Genomic DNA, 12,222 nt, shown 5'->3' on the forward strand with positions numbered 1-12,222 from the left:
GATGGCTATAATGATAAACGACTTGTTATATTTTTGTCAACATGTAATAGGCTTATACAGTTCATAAGCACTTCCATTATTTATTCGTATACATTAGATACTTAATTTATTTTCCTTATAGGTGAAAACTCATTTTTACAACCATGATTAGAATTCTAATATAATGTCCATTGTTGAGCACTTAATTAGATACCACATCTTTAATACGTAGTGAAAATGAATTAGGAGAAGATTCGCTTAGGGGGGTAATAAAAATTCTTATCGAGGCAATAAGACCCTCAAGTCTCATTTTATTTTCATAATATCGGAAAAACGTAATTTTTAGAAAAATATGGTGAACTGAAATAAAATACAAAGAGAGCCCGCATTTAAAAATATTATTGAGGTAGGGATTTATGCTTTCGGTTTCTTAATATACTTGATTTAAATATATTTACTCTGTGTCATGGTTTTCGACTAAATTCCAATTTATTCCAAGTAGCAAAAACATCGTAATGTGGTAAACAACACCCGTGGCTTCTCCTAAAATTCATCCCGAAGAAACGAGCCTTCGTATCCGGAAGTATTTTAAGTATATAATTTTTCATAGAAAATCTATTGAAACTGAAACGCGGTAGCTGATACCAGGTGTGGAGTAAACAACTGAAAACATCCATGCATTATTTGAAAGATGAATTTCAGGAGAAACCTTCAGATGTCGTTTATAGACAATCGTAACTCCAGGTCGGCGATGAATAATTTCAGAATATCAAATGAAACAAGTCTTCGCATCCGGGGTATTTTGAGTCGCCCATTCCAAATAACATCGACTATCTAATCATGGATCCGTTTCGCAGAGTTTATTGACTGAAGTTGACACCCATATTCAGATTCCAGTACACCAGGGAACTGAAGAAAGGTCGCCGATACAAGATTGGGAAACACCGATTTAAAACAACTACATTCCCTTTGAGAATTAATTTCAGCAGAAGCCTCGAAGATAAATGGAAACGAAACTTCAGAACTGGGGATATTTCATGGCGATAATTTCAAATCTGACTGACTTATTATTAAATGGATTGTTAGTGCCGAAACACCATGGTTTAATGCGTAAGAAACAAACTGCCAACTATTTTAATGCAAGAGCAATTCCCCAATACAATTTTGAGAGATGAAAAATATGAAAATTAAAAAATTTTCAGTCAAGGAGAAGAATGTGGGAAAAAATTCAAAGAAAACGTAAAGCAAAATGGGAAGGAAATATTTTTTGTGTCCAGTCTAGCGAAATCAAATATTCAAGATTTTGGTGAATCGTACAACATAGCACTCAAAGGAAACTAGATAAAGATTCAACAATGAAACAGAGCTGTCTTTAATGGTTCTTATATAACATCTACAAATCCTTCTTTGAATAATTGCCTGAAGGTTGAACCAATAATTCGGCATAAACAATTCACCAATACTAATCAGATTCAGAAGCTTCAACATAGTACTTGCGACAGATATAGTAATATTACAAAATAAATTGAAGACCTTCACATTAATAAAGTCAAGCTATAAACTGAGAAACCAAAGGAAAGAAATAGAAAACACATTTTAAATTCCTCAAAATAACGAAATAAATGGAACCAATTTAAAGGAAGACTAAGTAAAATAACAGAAAGCAAAAAATAAATGATGCAATTCTTACTGTACGACAATACGACAAGATAATATATTTGGATATATAATTTAAGAAACGATTTGTCGTTTGTTGAACAAAAAAATTCAGTTTGCTCTTTCCATTTTTAGTGTCCAAGATCCCTCGAACTCAAACCACTAGATGTTTAGCGTATGGTAGTTAATAAACATCATTCAGAAGTAGCAAATAATATTGACATGTAATGACAGTTCTTACTCTTGTCAATTGAATAATATTGACAATGCGATGAAATAATAATATTAGATCGTCATGTCAAAAATCACGTTAATATTAAATATTAATTCAATATTTTGGCGTGAGTACTGTAAAGCTGCCATAGTATTAAAAATTTTTTTACAAATATGATTTGTTCCATTTTAGGTATTTGTATAAAATTGTTTTTGTTGACTACTACTAGTATAAGCGCTTTTTATGAAGGCTAATAGCATGACAGCACTCTTCCTTCTAACATATTGGAGTTAGCGTCAAACACCAAATAGGAAGTATAATGCCAACTAGAAGAATTTTATGGATTGGCAGTCATCGAAAAAATCACTTTTTTGAAAATGTGTTACTCGTGTATTTCACTGAATTAAACAAGAAGTACAATTCGTCCTCATGGGCTTCTACTCAACACTAAAAAGTACCCAGAATAATCACCATAACATCCATCTGCAGAATTGAATAAATCTTCAAGCGTTTGTAAAGCGCCAGTCCAAACACCATCGAAAAAAGCCAAGACTTTACACCGTAGGAACCGCATAAATTACTTTAAACGGCCCCGGATCCATTCCTTATGACCATAGCAAGTCAGAAAAATTACATTTCATTGGTAACCTGCTGCACAACGAGATATATCACCGTATCTTCTTTTCAGTCCATTGTTTTGATTATTCTTTTGTTTTAGATGTGAAGTGATGGACCCACGTTTCATTGATAGTTATGAAACGGCGCGAAGATTCGGCTTTATTTCTCTAAAACATTGCTAAACACTCGATGAAAAACATCTTTATGACACTGCTTTCGTTCTATTGTGAGCAAACGAGGCACCCATCTTTCTCACGTCCAAATTTTCAGTTAATATGCAATGTAACGCACTTTTTGAAATGCCCAATATTTTTGCTAGCTCACGTACTTTCAGTCAACGATCATCCAATACCGCTTTGTGGATTTTTTCTCCAGCATTTCTGGAGCCGTCACCTCATTTGGTCGACCACTGCGATGCTGGTTTTCTTAGGTCTGAAAACGTTCACTTTGATGGCTGCCAAACAAATACTAAACAACGTGGCGTCCTTAAACTTGAAACATATGTTATATAAATTGTGTATATTATAATTTAGTGGTATTTTTCTAGCATGTACCGCCACCTCTAGGTCAGACCAGGTGCTTCTGGGACTATCCTAGTATAAGAAACCTTTTCGAGTGAGATCTATGCAACGCTGAACACAATCAAAACAAGATTTATATATTTCTCTTGTACTTTAGATGGAACGACAGATATAAATGACACAGGTACTACCAAGAAAAGATATATTGAGGATGCTGATATTTTCAAAAAATGCTTAGGCATTGCATCAGATGTAGTCCCTCCATTGGTTGGAGGAAATTTTAGTACTATTACATCAATTTTCAATCATAAAAAAGCTTCGGGAACAAATTTTTATTTGTCGTTGTTTATGTAAAAAACATGGAATATGAGTACGGATCTCATTTATAACTCAAAAATTTGAGGAAGCTACTTATTACATTTTTGGGAATTGAAGGAAGAAATTAAAACTTTTCACAAGCAATAATGGTTCTAACACGAGATCAATTTGGCGAAATAGTGGCTTTTCAATGAAAGAGTCACTTCAATGTGAAAAAATTTTGCTCAACAAATGCGTTGGTTTTCCAAGCAATAAATAGAGATTTCCAAACATAGTAGTCATAACCTTATTGGCCGAAAAAACGGTTTTCCCTTTCTCAAATGAAGTCCATTGCTCCGACTGTATTTTTATTTATAAGGTACATATAAGGTATAAAGGTTTCATCGACTGCGACAAGTGGACGGAAAAATTCACTTGAATTACGTTCAAAGATATCTTAACATTCGTTTGAATTTTTAAAGTGAGAGAGTTTTTAATCACCCTCAGGCACCGCGGCAATTTGCCTTACAAGATTTTGTATTTCCATTCAGTGGAAATATCAACTTCATTTATTATTTCACGTACTCGTACTTGTATGTAAAGATCGCTAAACACAATGTTACGAATTTATTAACCATTTCCGGTATAGCTACTGAAAATGACGGCCCTGGCCTTTTAGAATCTCCCGTTTTCGTATGTTCACTTCTAAAAGGAGAGTACCACATCATTTTTTGAGACGGAGCACATTGAGCATTATATTCAAGTAACTTTCCTCCAGTTTATTCAATTATTTTCCCACGTGGAAATTTATATTTAACAAACAATCGAAATTTTTTCATCTACATAATAACCCAACAACGAAACCGATTTACTTTATATGATTATTGAAATTAATCTCTGTCAGATTTATACACAATTACAACAGATATAATCATAAACGTAGCATAGTCTAGCAACATAATCTTCATAACGAAAATGATGTTAATAGTCACACTTCTGTCCTACCGGTGGATACAAGTTGATTACTTTTTCAACCAAGTTTCAGTATTATGAAAGTTAATAGTAGTCCACAATTTGATTTATTTCTCATTGTTAAATAACTATAAAAGTGACCAAAAAACTTCACGAAATATTAGAAAAAATTCAAGAACTTGGATGAAAAATTTTTAGCTCCATTTAATGTAGAGATGCAGTTAGCGCCTCGAAATTAACAAACAAATTTAAATAGAATTGCAATGAAGCATCAAACAAAAAACCCTTCGTGGAGGTAATAAGATTGAATAATATCAAAAATATATCCTCGAATCTATACGGATCGTACATTTCAAACTATACGTACTGAGAGTCATTCAAAATTAAACCAGGTAAAAACAGAGTATCCCAGCAGGTTGTTCGATGAAAACATAACCAATTGATTACAAAATATTAAATATGTAACCCCCCCTCAATTTAGTAAATACTTAACTCTCCAGCCGATTAGGGCTGGGCCCCCTGGTATAGTGGATTAAAATATATTAGATTAAATGTCTTCGTATTAAATGCAACACAACGTATGCTTTCAAAAGTAAAATTGTCACTCCGACGAATAGTATTCAAAAAAGATTGATTGATGAATTTGAGGAGAGGTTAGAACAATAATTCTGTCATGAAAGTTTATCAGTTGAATTAGCTACATTTTTCGTGTGAAGACTGGACATTCCACCTTCCACTTTAATCAATTTCTCAAAAACAAATCAAAACAAAATAAATATGTGCTTCAACATGTCTTAAAATAGTATAGATAAGAATAATTTTCCAAAACTACTTACATACAATATCTTATAATTCTAATCGCAGCTTAAAGATAATATTTGATAATTTAGGAAGATATAGTGAATCAACTACTAAAAAAAATGAGTTGTTTGTTACCTTAGAAATCGAAATCAATCGCCAAAAAAAGAAGAAAAAATCAATAAGCTAAGAAGGATCTCTCGCACAGTTCACAGAAAAAAGACACAGTTAACACAAGAAAGTCATATAGATGGTAGAATGTGTCCAGTTGCAAGCACTGTAATTGATAAGAAACAGTTTTTTAGAAGGAATATGAGTAGGCTAGGCCTTGTTTAAGGGGTGCCGAGGGGAGCCCAACTGGCAGTTAAATATAGGGGGTGGTTTCAACCCGAATGTGCCGTGGTGCGCGCGTTTCGATGAAATCCATGTCCTTTTTCGTCCTTGTTCTTCTCTCTACTCTTTCCTTAAATCAGCATCGACTGCGTTCGATAAATTTCCCTATTATGTAAACTATCTTTCTAACAAGTTTCATGTTAACACCTTAAGATTTGGAACAACGTACTCTAAACCAGGCGTTTTTGAATTGAAATAAGAAATTTATTCTTTTTTGAGATATTGACTATTGAAAAACATTATGTTCATTGAATCTTCCGTTTCGTTCGTCTACCTATCTGTTCGTGATAAATTACTAAACCAGTGTAATTTCACAAGTGCAACGACATTACATAATTTTGAATGAAATTTATTTTTCTAAATTTAGAAGAGTTTCTTCCATACTTTACAAAATATGGAAACAAATTTTAAAAAATACCTTGATAAGTCCAATTAATTCTTTATAACAATGTTTTGTGTGTTGATAACTATTGCTTGTTCTCCAACACCTTTCTCTGTGAGTTTGAATACGCCGGTACTCATAAGCTAGTGAGGCCTGAGTTTTTTGCTTGTGTAATAGTCTCTTTAAGTCTCTTCTGTTTTAAAATTAGTTTCTTTAAGTCTTTATCACAATATTTTGATAAAGACTTGAAGAAAAGTCGAAACGTCAAAATTTATCTTTCTCCCAAAAATTATTGAAAAAAAACTAATTTTAGAATAGAAGAGACCTAAAGTCAAGAACATTTAGATGCATTAATATATCAAAAGGTCTAAGAAATAAGAAATTAATGCTTTTAAATGTTCTTGACTTTATTCCTCTTCTGTTTTAAAATTAGTTTTTTTTTCAATAATTTTTGAATGATTAATAAAAAACTGACGCTTTGACTCAACTTCAGTCTTTATCAAAATATGATATTAACACTGAAAATTTGTGTATTTAAATTAATCAATAATCAATCAATCACCTACATCATGAACATCAAAATAAGAATAAAATCAAAATGGAAATTTGTTCTAATCTTAATCAATCAAATTCTTTGTCCTCTAGCGTTCTTGTAGAGAAATCATTCTTGGAAATTATGCATAAAAAATCCTTCGACCTAATTCTCTATACGGATGTCTCCAAAGCTGAATCCGGTGTGGGCTGCGCAGTCACTACAAAAAGTTCTTTCCGCTTACCCTCCACGTGTAGTGTTTACACTGTTGAACTATATAGTATCCTTCAAGCCTTCAAATATATTTCTTCTCCCCATAAACATATCGCCATATGTACTGACTCTCTTTCATCCATACAGTCAATCACAACCATATTCACCGACCATCCAATAGTCCAAAACATTCATGACACCTACCAAACTCTCATTGCTCTCTCATCTGGCTTCCATCGCACACTGGAATTGCTGGAAACGAATGTGCCGATCGCCATGCCAAAGAAGCCACAAAAAATCATCTTGAAATCCCAGTACAGCTGGCCAATGATCTGAAAATTAACTTCAAACACCTCATTAAAAATCTTGGCACGATACATGGAGCAAGAGTACTACAGCACTACATGAAATCCACCCAACTACTTCTCACATTTCCCTAAACTTTTTGAATAGGAGAGAAACTGTGGCAATAAGAAGACTTCGACGAAACTTACGGCTATTTGATGTCGTCAGAAAGTCGTCCTGTCTGCCGAACTTGTCAAGTTCCTGTGACTGTTAAGCACATCGTCACCGACTGCAGAGAATATTCTACTGCATATCAACAGTTTGATATAAAAACCAACTTCAAGGAGACACTTAACTGCCCGACGGAAAAAGGAAAATCGTGCAGTTCCTTAAAGCCACCAAGCTGTACAAGAAAATATAATTTAATTTATGCACTGTAATAGATTTTATTTTTTGTACGAAAGTGTATTTAACTGTAATTTTATTTTTATTTAATTCAAATGTATTTAACTTATGACTGTTTTTGTGTGCCAATGACAAGCGCTGTCGAGGTACGTTAAACTGTTTTGTTTTTTAATTTATTGTAGTATCTGTTTATCCTTTTGTTGAATATTTCTTATTTACCATTTTTTCCATATGATAATTTGCTTTCAATACAGTTTTTTCTGTTGGAATAGCTAAGCATCTAAATTCATGATCTGATAGTTGAATAGATCTATCAGTCAAACTTATTATCACTGAACTTTTTTATGTCATAGGATGACACGAATTAAAGTTCAACCAACTTGAGGACTAAGTTGGTTTCGTATACCATTTTGTTCTTATGTTATTGTTAATTCTAGAAAATTAATTTTATTATTTTGATCGACCTCGACTGTATATTGATGTTTTTTATGATAATAAGATAAGAAGATTTTTATTTAAAAACCACATCTAACGAAATAAATACATATTCGTTGTGAATTTTCATACTTTTTTCTTTGATCCCATGGGTTTTTGATGTAGTATTTGTTTTGATATAAAATTTTTCTCAAAATATTGTTCAATTCATTAGAAAATGGGATGAGAGGAGTTTGAATACTTGAAATAATCGGTCGAAGGGTAATATCAGGTTTGTGCAGTTTTGGTAAACCATATATTTTATGGGGTAACGCATTTTGAATTTTCAATTTTATTGCATCTGATGGCGAAATAAAAAGTTGTTCATCCCAAGATCGAATTAGATCATTATTTTGTTTTTGATAAGAATTCGTAGGGTCTTGTTTAATTTTTTGTAAGTTATCTTATCGTTTAATAAATTCATCATTTTATTATTATAATCTTCTGATGTCATAATAACAGTTTAATTAGATTTATCTGCTTACAAAATTTTGAGATTTCTGTTTTTATTGATGAATTCTTTGGTTTCAGTTATATTTTGAGGTTTGATATTGCTCTTTTGTTGTTTGTTTTTCTATTTATTTTGAAATTAATGATAATATTACAAGTATTAGATCTCATTTTGAATTTCGTTGTTCAGATGATTGGTGTTGCATTCAATATTACATAAGATATTTGTCACAGGTAATTCTTTGACACTAGAAATATTTTGTGCAAAATTAGGACCAAAAGATAAAACTTCTTTCACCTAATTTGGTATGACAGTATCATCGGCAATAGGTTTTTGTTTTAATATTAGGTTATCAATTTTCTTAATATTTTTTCTTTGTATTTATTAAAAAGTTTTTTTCCAAATTTTTGGAAAATTTTAATAGGAATTACTTCATTTATTTCAACTGTTATGTTTTTAAAATCATTTTCTAATTTTCTTATTAGAGTAGTTGATTCTGTAATAGATAGTTGTATGACTTGGAGAATAAATCTTGATAAAAACTGATTTTAATATTCATGCAGCAGGCGATTATTTGTAAATTTTATACGGGATAATTTTTTTGTATATGAGTATAAAAATTCTTCGGTTTTTCAGTAAAATTATGGTCAAATACAATATAAGAAATATGTATAAATGTATAAAAATAATAAAATTTAACTTACAATAATTAATTGAGATTTGTGGTGATTTATGAGTTGTATAAATTCTTGTGAACATTTTAAAATCATAGGATTCAGAATTCACTATTCAAAGTGACGTTGGTAGAAATATTGATTAATTGAAATATTGATTCTGCTTATTATAGGAATTTTTATTAATGTTCAATTGGTTAGATTATGAATGACGTTGAAATTTTATATATAATCTAACCAATTAAAAAGCAGTAATCAATATTTCTATCACACGTCAATTTGAATATTGAATTTTGAATCCCATTATTTCGAGTTATTACAAGAATTAATTCAATTTAAAGCCACCGCAAATCTTAATTAAGTGTTTCATGCCACGTGCCCAATAAGAAAATATAAGAAAACGCTTATATATATATATATATATATATATATATATATATATATATATATATACAGTTTGTTTACTTAAGTTTGAACCATATGGAAAATTTTTTTATTAGTGGTTTTATGTAAAAAAGGTATTCTTAAAAAAAAGTTCTGCATGGTCCAAAAGATAAAATGCAACCATCAGATGTCAATTTTTTAAAGCAATATACCTGTGAATCACCTTCCCATTAAACATATTTTCAAGGAGTACTCTAACGTTTAATGTACTATGGATGGAAGCACGGTCTTGTTGGTACCGAATTGTCATACATTCCTGCAACTAAAGGTCGAGCAAAAAATCACTTACTTGATTTTCTAATTTGGATTACTGTCACTAGCGATAATTTTATGATGAGACGGTTCCGTTTGAAGAAAATGTTACCTCATCATAAAATATTATAGTTCTTGTCAAAACGGATCTTCCTCCAACTTTCCTTGGATCAGAGCGCAGAATTCAAAACGAATATTGTAATCCCTTGGTAGTAACGTGTGTACAAATTGAAGTACTGAAGTAGTTTGGCCCTTTTTCTTAATGACATTTTTGGGTCCTCTACTACTAATGTTTCTATGCGAATGTCTATTATTAAAAATATTTGCGACCTCTCTATCTGTTTTGTAATTGTGTTCAACAATTAACACAAGTTCTATATTTTGTTCACAATTTAGTAAATTTGCCATTTTTTTTTCATCCTGCCAGAATAATTAATACGGAATGATAAGTAAATAATCACAAAACCTGAATTTTCATAATAAATGGCTATAATTGCATATTTGAATATAACTTTTAATTCAAAACAACTTTATAACATTTTGTATGCAACTTAAGTAGACACACTATATTTATATGCATCTGAATATTCTTGATTTTAGGTCTCTTTTTTGATAGTTTTTAAAAGAAAGATAAATTTTTGACGTCTATAGACCACCTTCATCATGAATATTAAAATAAGGATAAAATCAAAATAGAACTTTCTTCCAATAAGAAAAATTAATTTTGTCTTTAGTTCCCACATCTAAAATATATAGCGGTAATCAATTAAATTCATTAGAATTTACAAAATAGAACTATAAATTTTACTTAAATTATTTAGATATTTTTTATCATTTATAGCTTTTTCGTTCTTATGAATGTAAACCATTTTTCAAAATTCTTTTTTTCGTGTATTAGATTCCGTTCCCAGAATTGATTCGTTAATAACAACATCGAATTGGTTCACTCAAATGTTCACGTTGCCAGCCACAGACGGTAGTTTTAAAGAGGGGGACAAAGTATGGCTGCACAACCCGACGAGGAGAAAGAGATGTTCTCCAAAATTACAAAAATCCTGGGAAGGTCCATAAGAAGTCACTACAGAATAACAGAGAGAAGGGATTTGTTGACTCTCCCGGGAAATTATTCGTTGGCCTGCAACATCCTTGCACGTATCAAAAACGTACGAGGGCTGGAAACCGTCTTCCGACGTTTGGTCGATTAGAAAAACTTGAATAGCAGATCCCATCCCCTGGCAAAAGGTTGAGAATCAAACACAATTCGCGATACATTTTCTACCTGGTAATCAAAAATCAAATCCACCTACCATGATGTGTGAGAAATTTTATGAAGCCTCCACGACCGTGTATAGAAGAACAACGTGATGAAACTGACTATGACTAAGATAGAAAGTAACCAGTTGGATTGGCGAGTTGTCAGGAACATGGTGGAAATGATATTCCAGGATACCGGAATTCGCATATTGGTTTACAAATATCCACCCCGTCATCAGTGGCTAATGGAGATGGTGCACTGCTATTTTATTATGGCCGGAATGCGCAGGAATGGGTCCTGTTGCCGATTTAAAAATCCAGTCCCGGCTGTATAGGAGGAACGTCGCGGTATGAGCCGGGAAGCCGGTCCTGTCCGGTTATAATAGAACTTCAAAATTTGACGAATATGCCAAATTGTTCGATGTTTGTCGCTGCCTTTGATATGCGTTTGATGTATGTTTTTTATAGCGGCGAGTTGTTTATATCATTTTTTTAGAGCTTATGTCTAGGAAGCTCTTTTTATTTATTTACTTTGTTTGTTGATTTTCTAGAATTCTAGAAAAATCGCTTCTGATATTTATTTGAGCTTGTTTAGCGGCGAAAGTTAGTGTATATTAAAAAGTCGTAGTGAACGGAACGAAATAGAAAAGTAATTAATGAATTTAAATGAATTAAAACAGTAGTTATATTAAAGTAGAGGTAAGTTAGTTATTATATAACTAAGTGTAAGTATTTAAATGAACTAAATAAGTAAGAGACAGTGTTTATAAATTCACTCTACCGATAATATAAATAAATAGGAAAAACCATTACATTATTATATTTTTACTTATGTATGATTTAATGTACATATGGTTAATAAAAATGAATTGAACGATACTATTATATATACATATATATATATATATATATATATATATATATATATATATATATATATATATATCTTGACTTTTTTTCTATTATCAGTAGGTATTAGAAGTATTTTAAACCTAAAATTTATAATCTACATCAACCGATAAGAATTTTTGTGTAGATAATATTGAAACTATCAGTAAAAGATGAACGCCGTAATGTATTGGTTGTTGTTAACGTTATTGTTGTGTATGTTACTAATACTGAGCTGTTATTTATTTTTCAACATATTTAAAGATTTTTGTTTCGATAGAATAGAGCACGAACCGTTATCCAATAAAGAAGTACATTCTGAAAAACTTGATCATAGCAAAATTGATAGACACCGCTTTCTTAAAAGTGATGTTGAGGATATAACAAAAATTGAAAAAAATTATAAAACAGATATTCCAAGAATTAGTTTCAGCAACGAAATATCAAAAGTAAAATTGGAATCTCGAGTAATCAATAAAGTTGATAATATTTCAGAAGAAAACGAATTCTATTCAACGGA

The 12,222-nt window shown here is 31.3% G+C and overlaps 1 protein-coding gene across 1 annotated transcript in view; it reads right to left on the reverse strand.

The window, feature by feature from the left end:
- Positions 1 to 5,454, reverse strand: part of LOC130446029 (uncharacterized) — a 126,569-nt gene extending 121,115 nt beyond the window's left edge. The window contains exon 1 of the mRNA XM_056782010.1: positions 5,194 to 5,454. The gene's annotated coding sequence lies outside the window, so the exon portion shown is untranslated. The remainder of the gene's footprint in view (positions 1 to 5,193) is intronic.
- Positions 5,455 to 12,222: the final 6,768 nt, after the last annotated feature.

This window comes from Diorhabda sublineata, chromosome 6, assembly GCF_026230105.1.
Source record: "Diorhabda sublineata isolate icDioSubl1.1 chromosome 6, icDioSubl1.1, whole genome shotgun sequence".
Lineage (NCBI taxonomy): Eukaryota > Metazoa > Arthropoda > Insecta > Coleoptera > Chrysomelidae > Diorhabda > Diorhabda sublineata.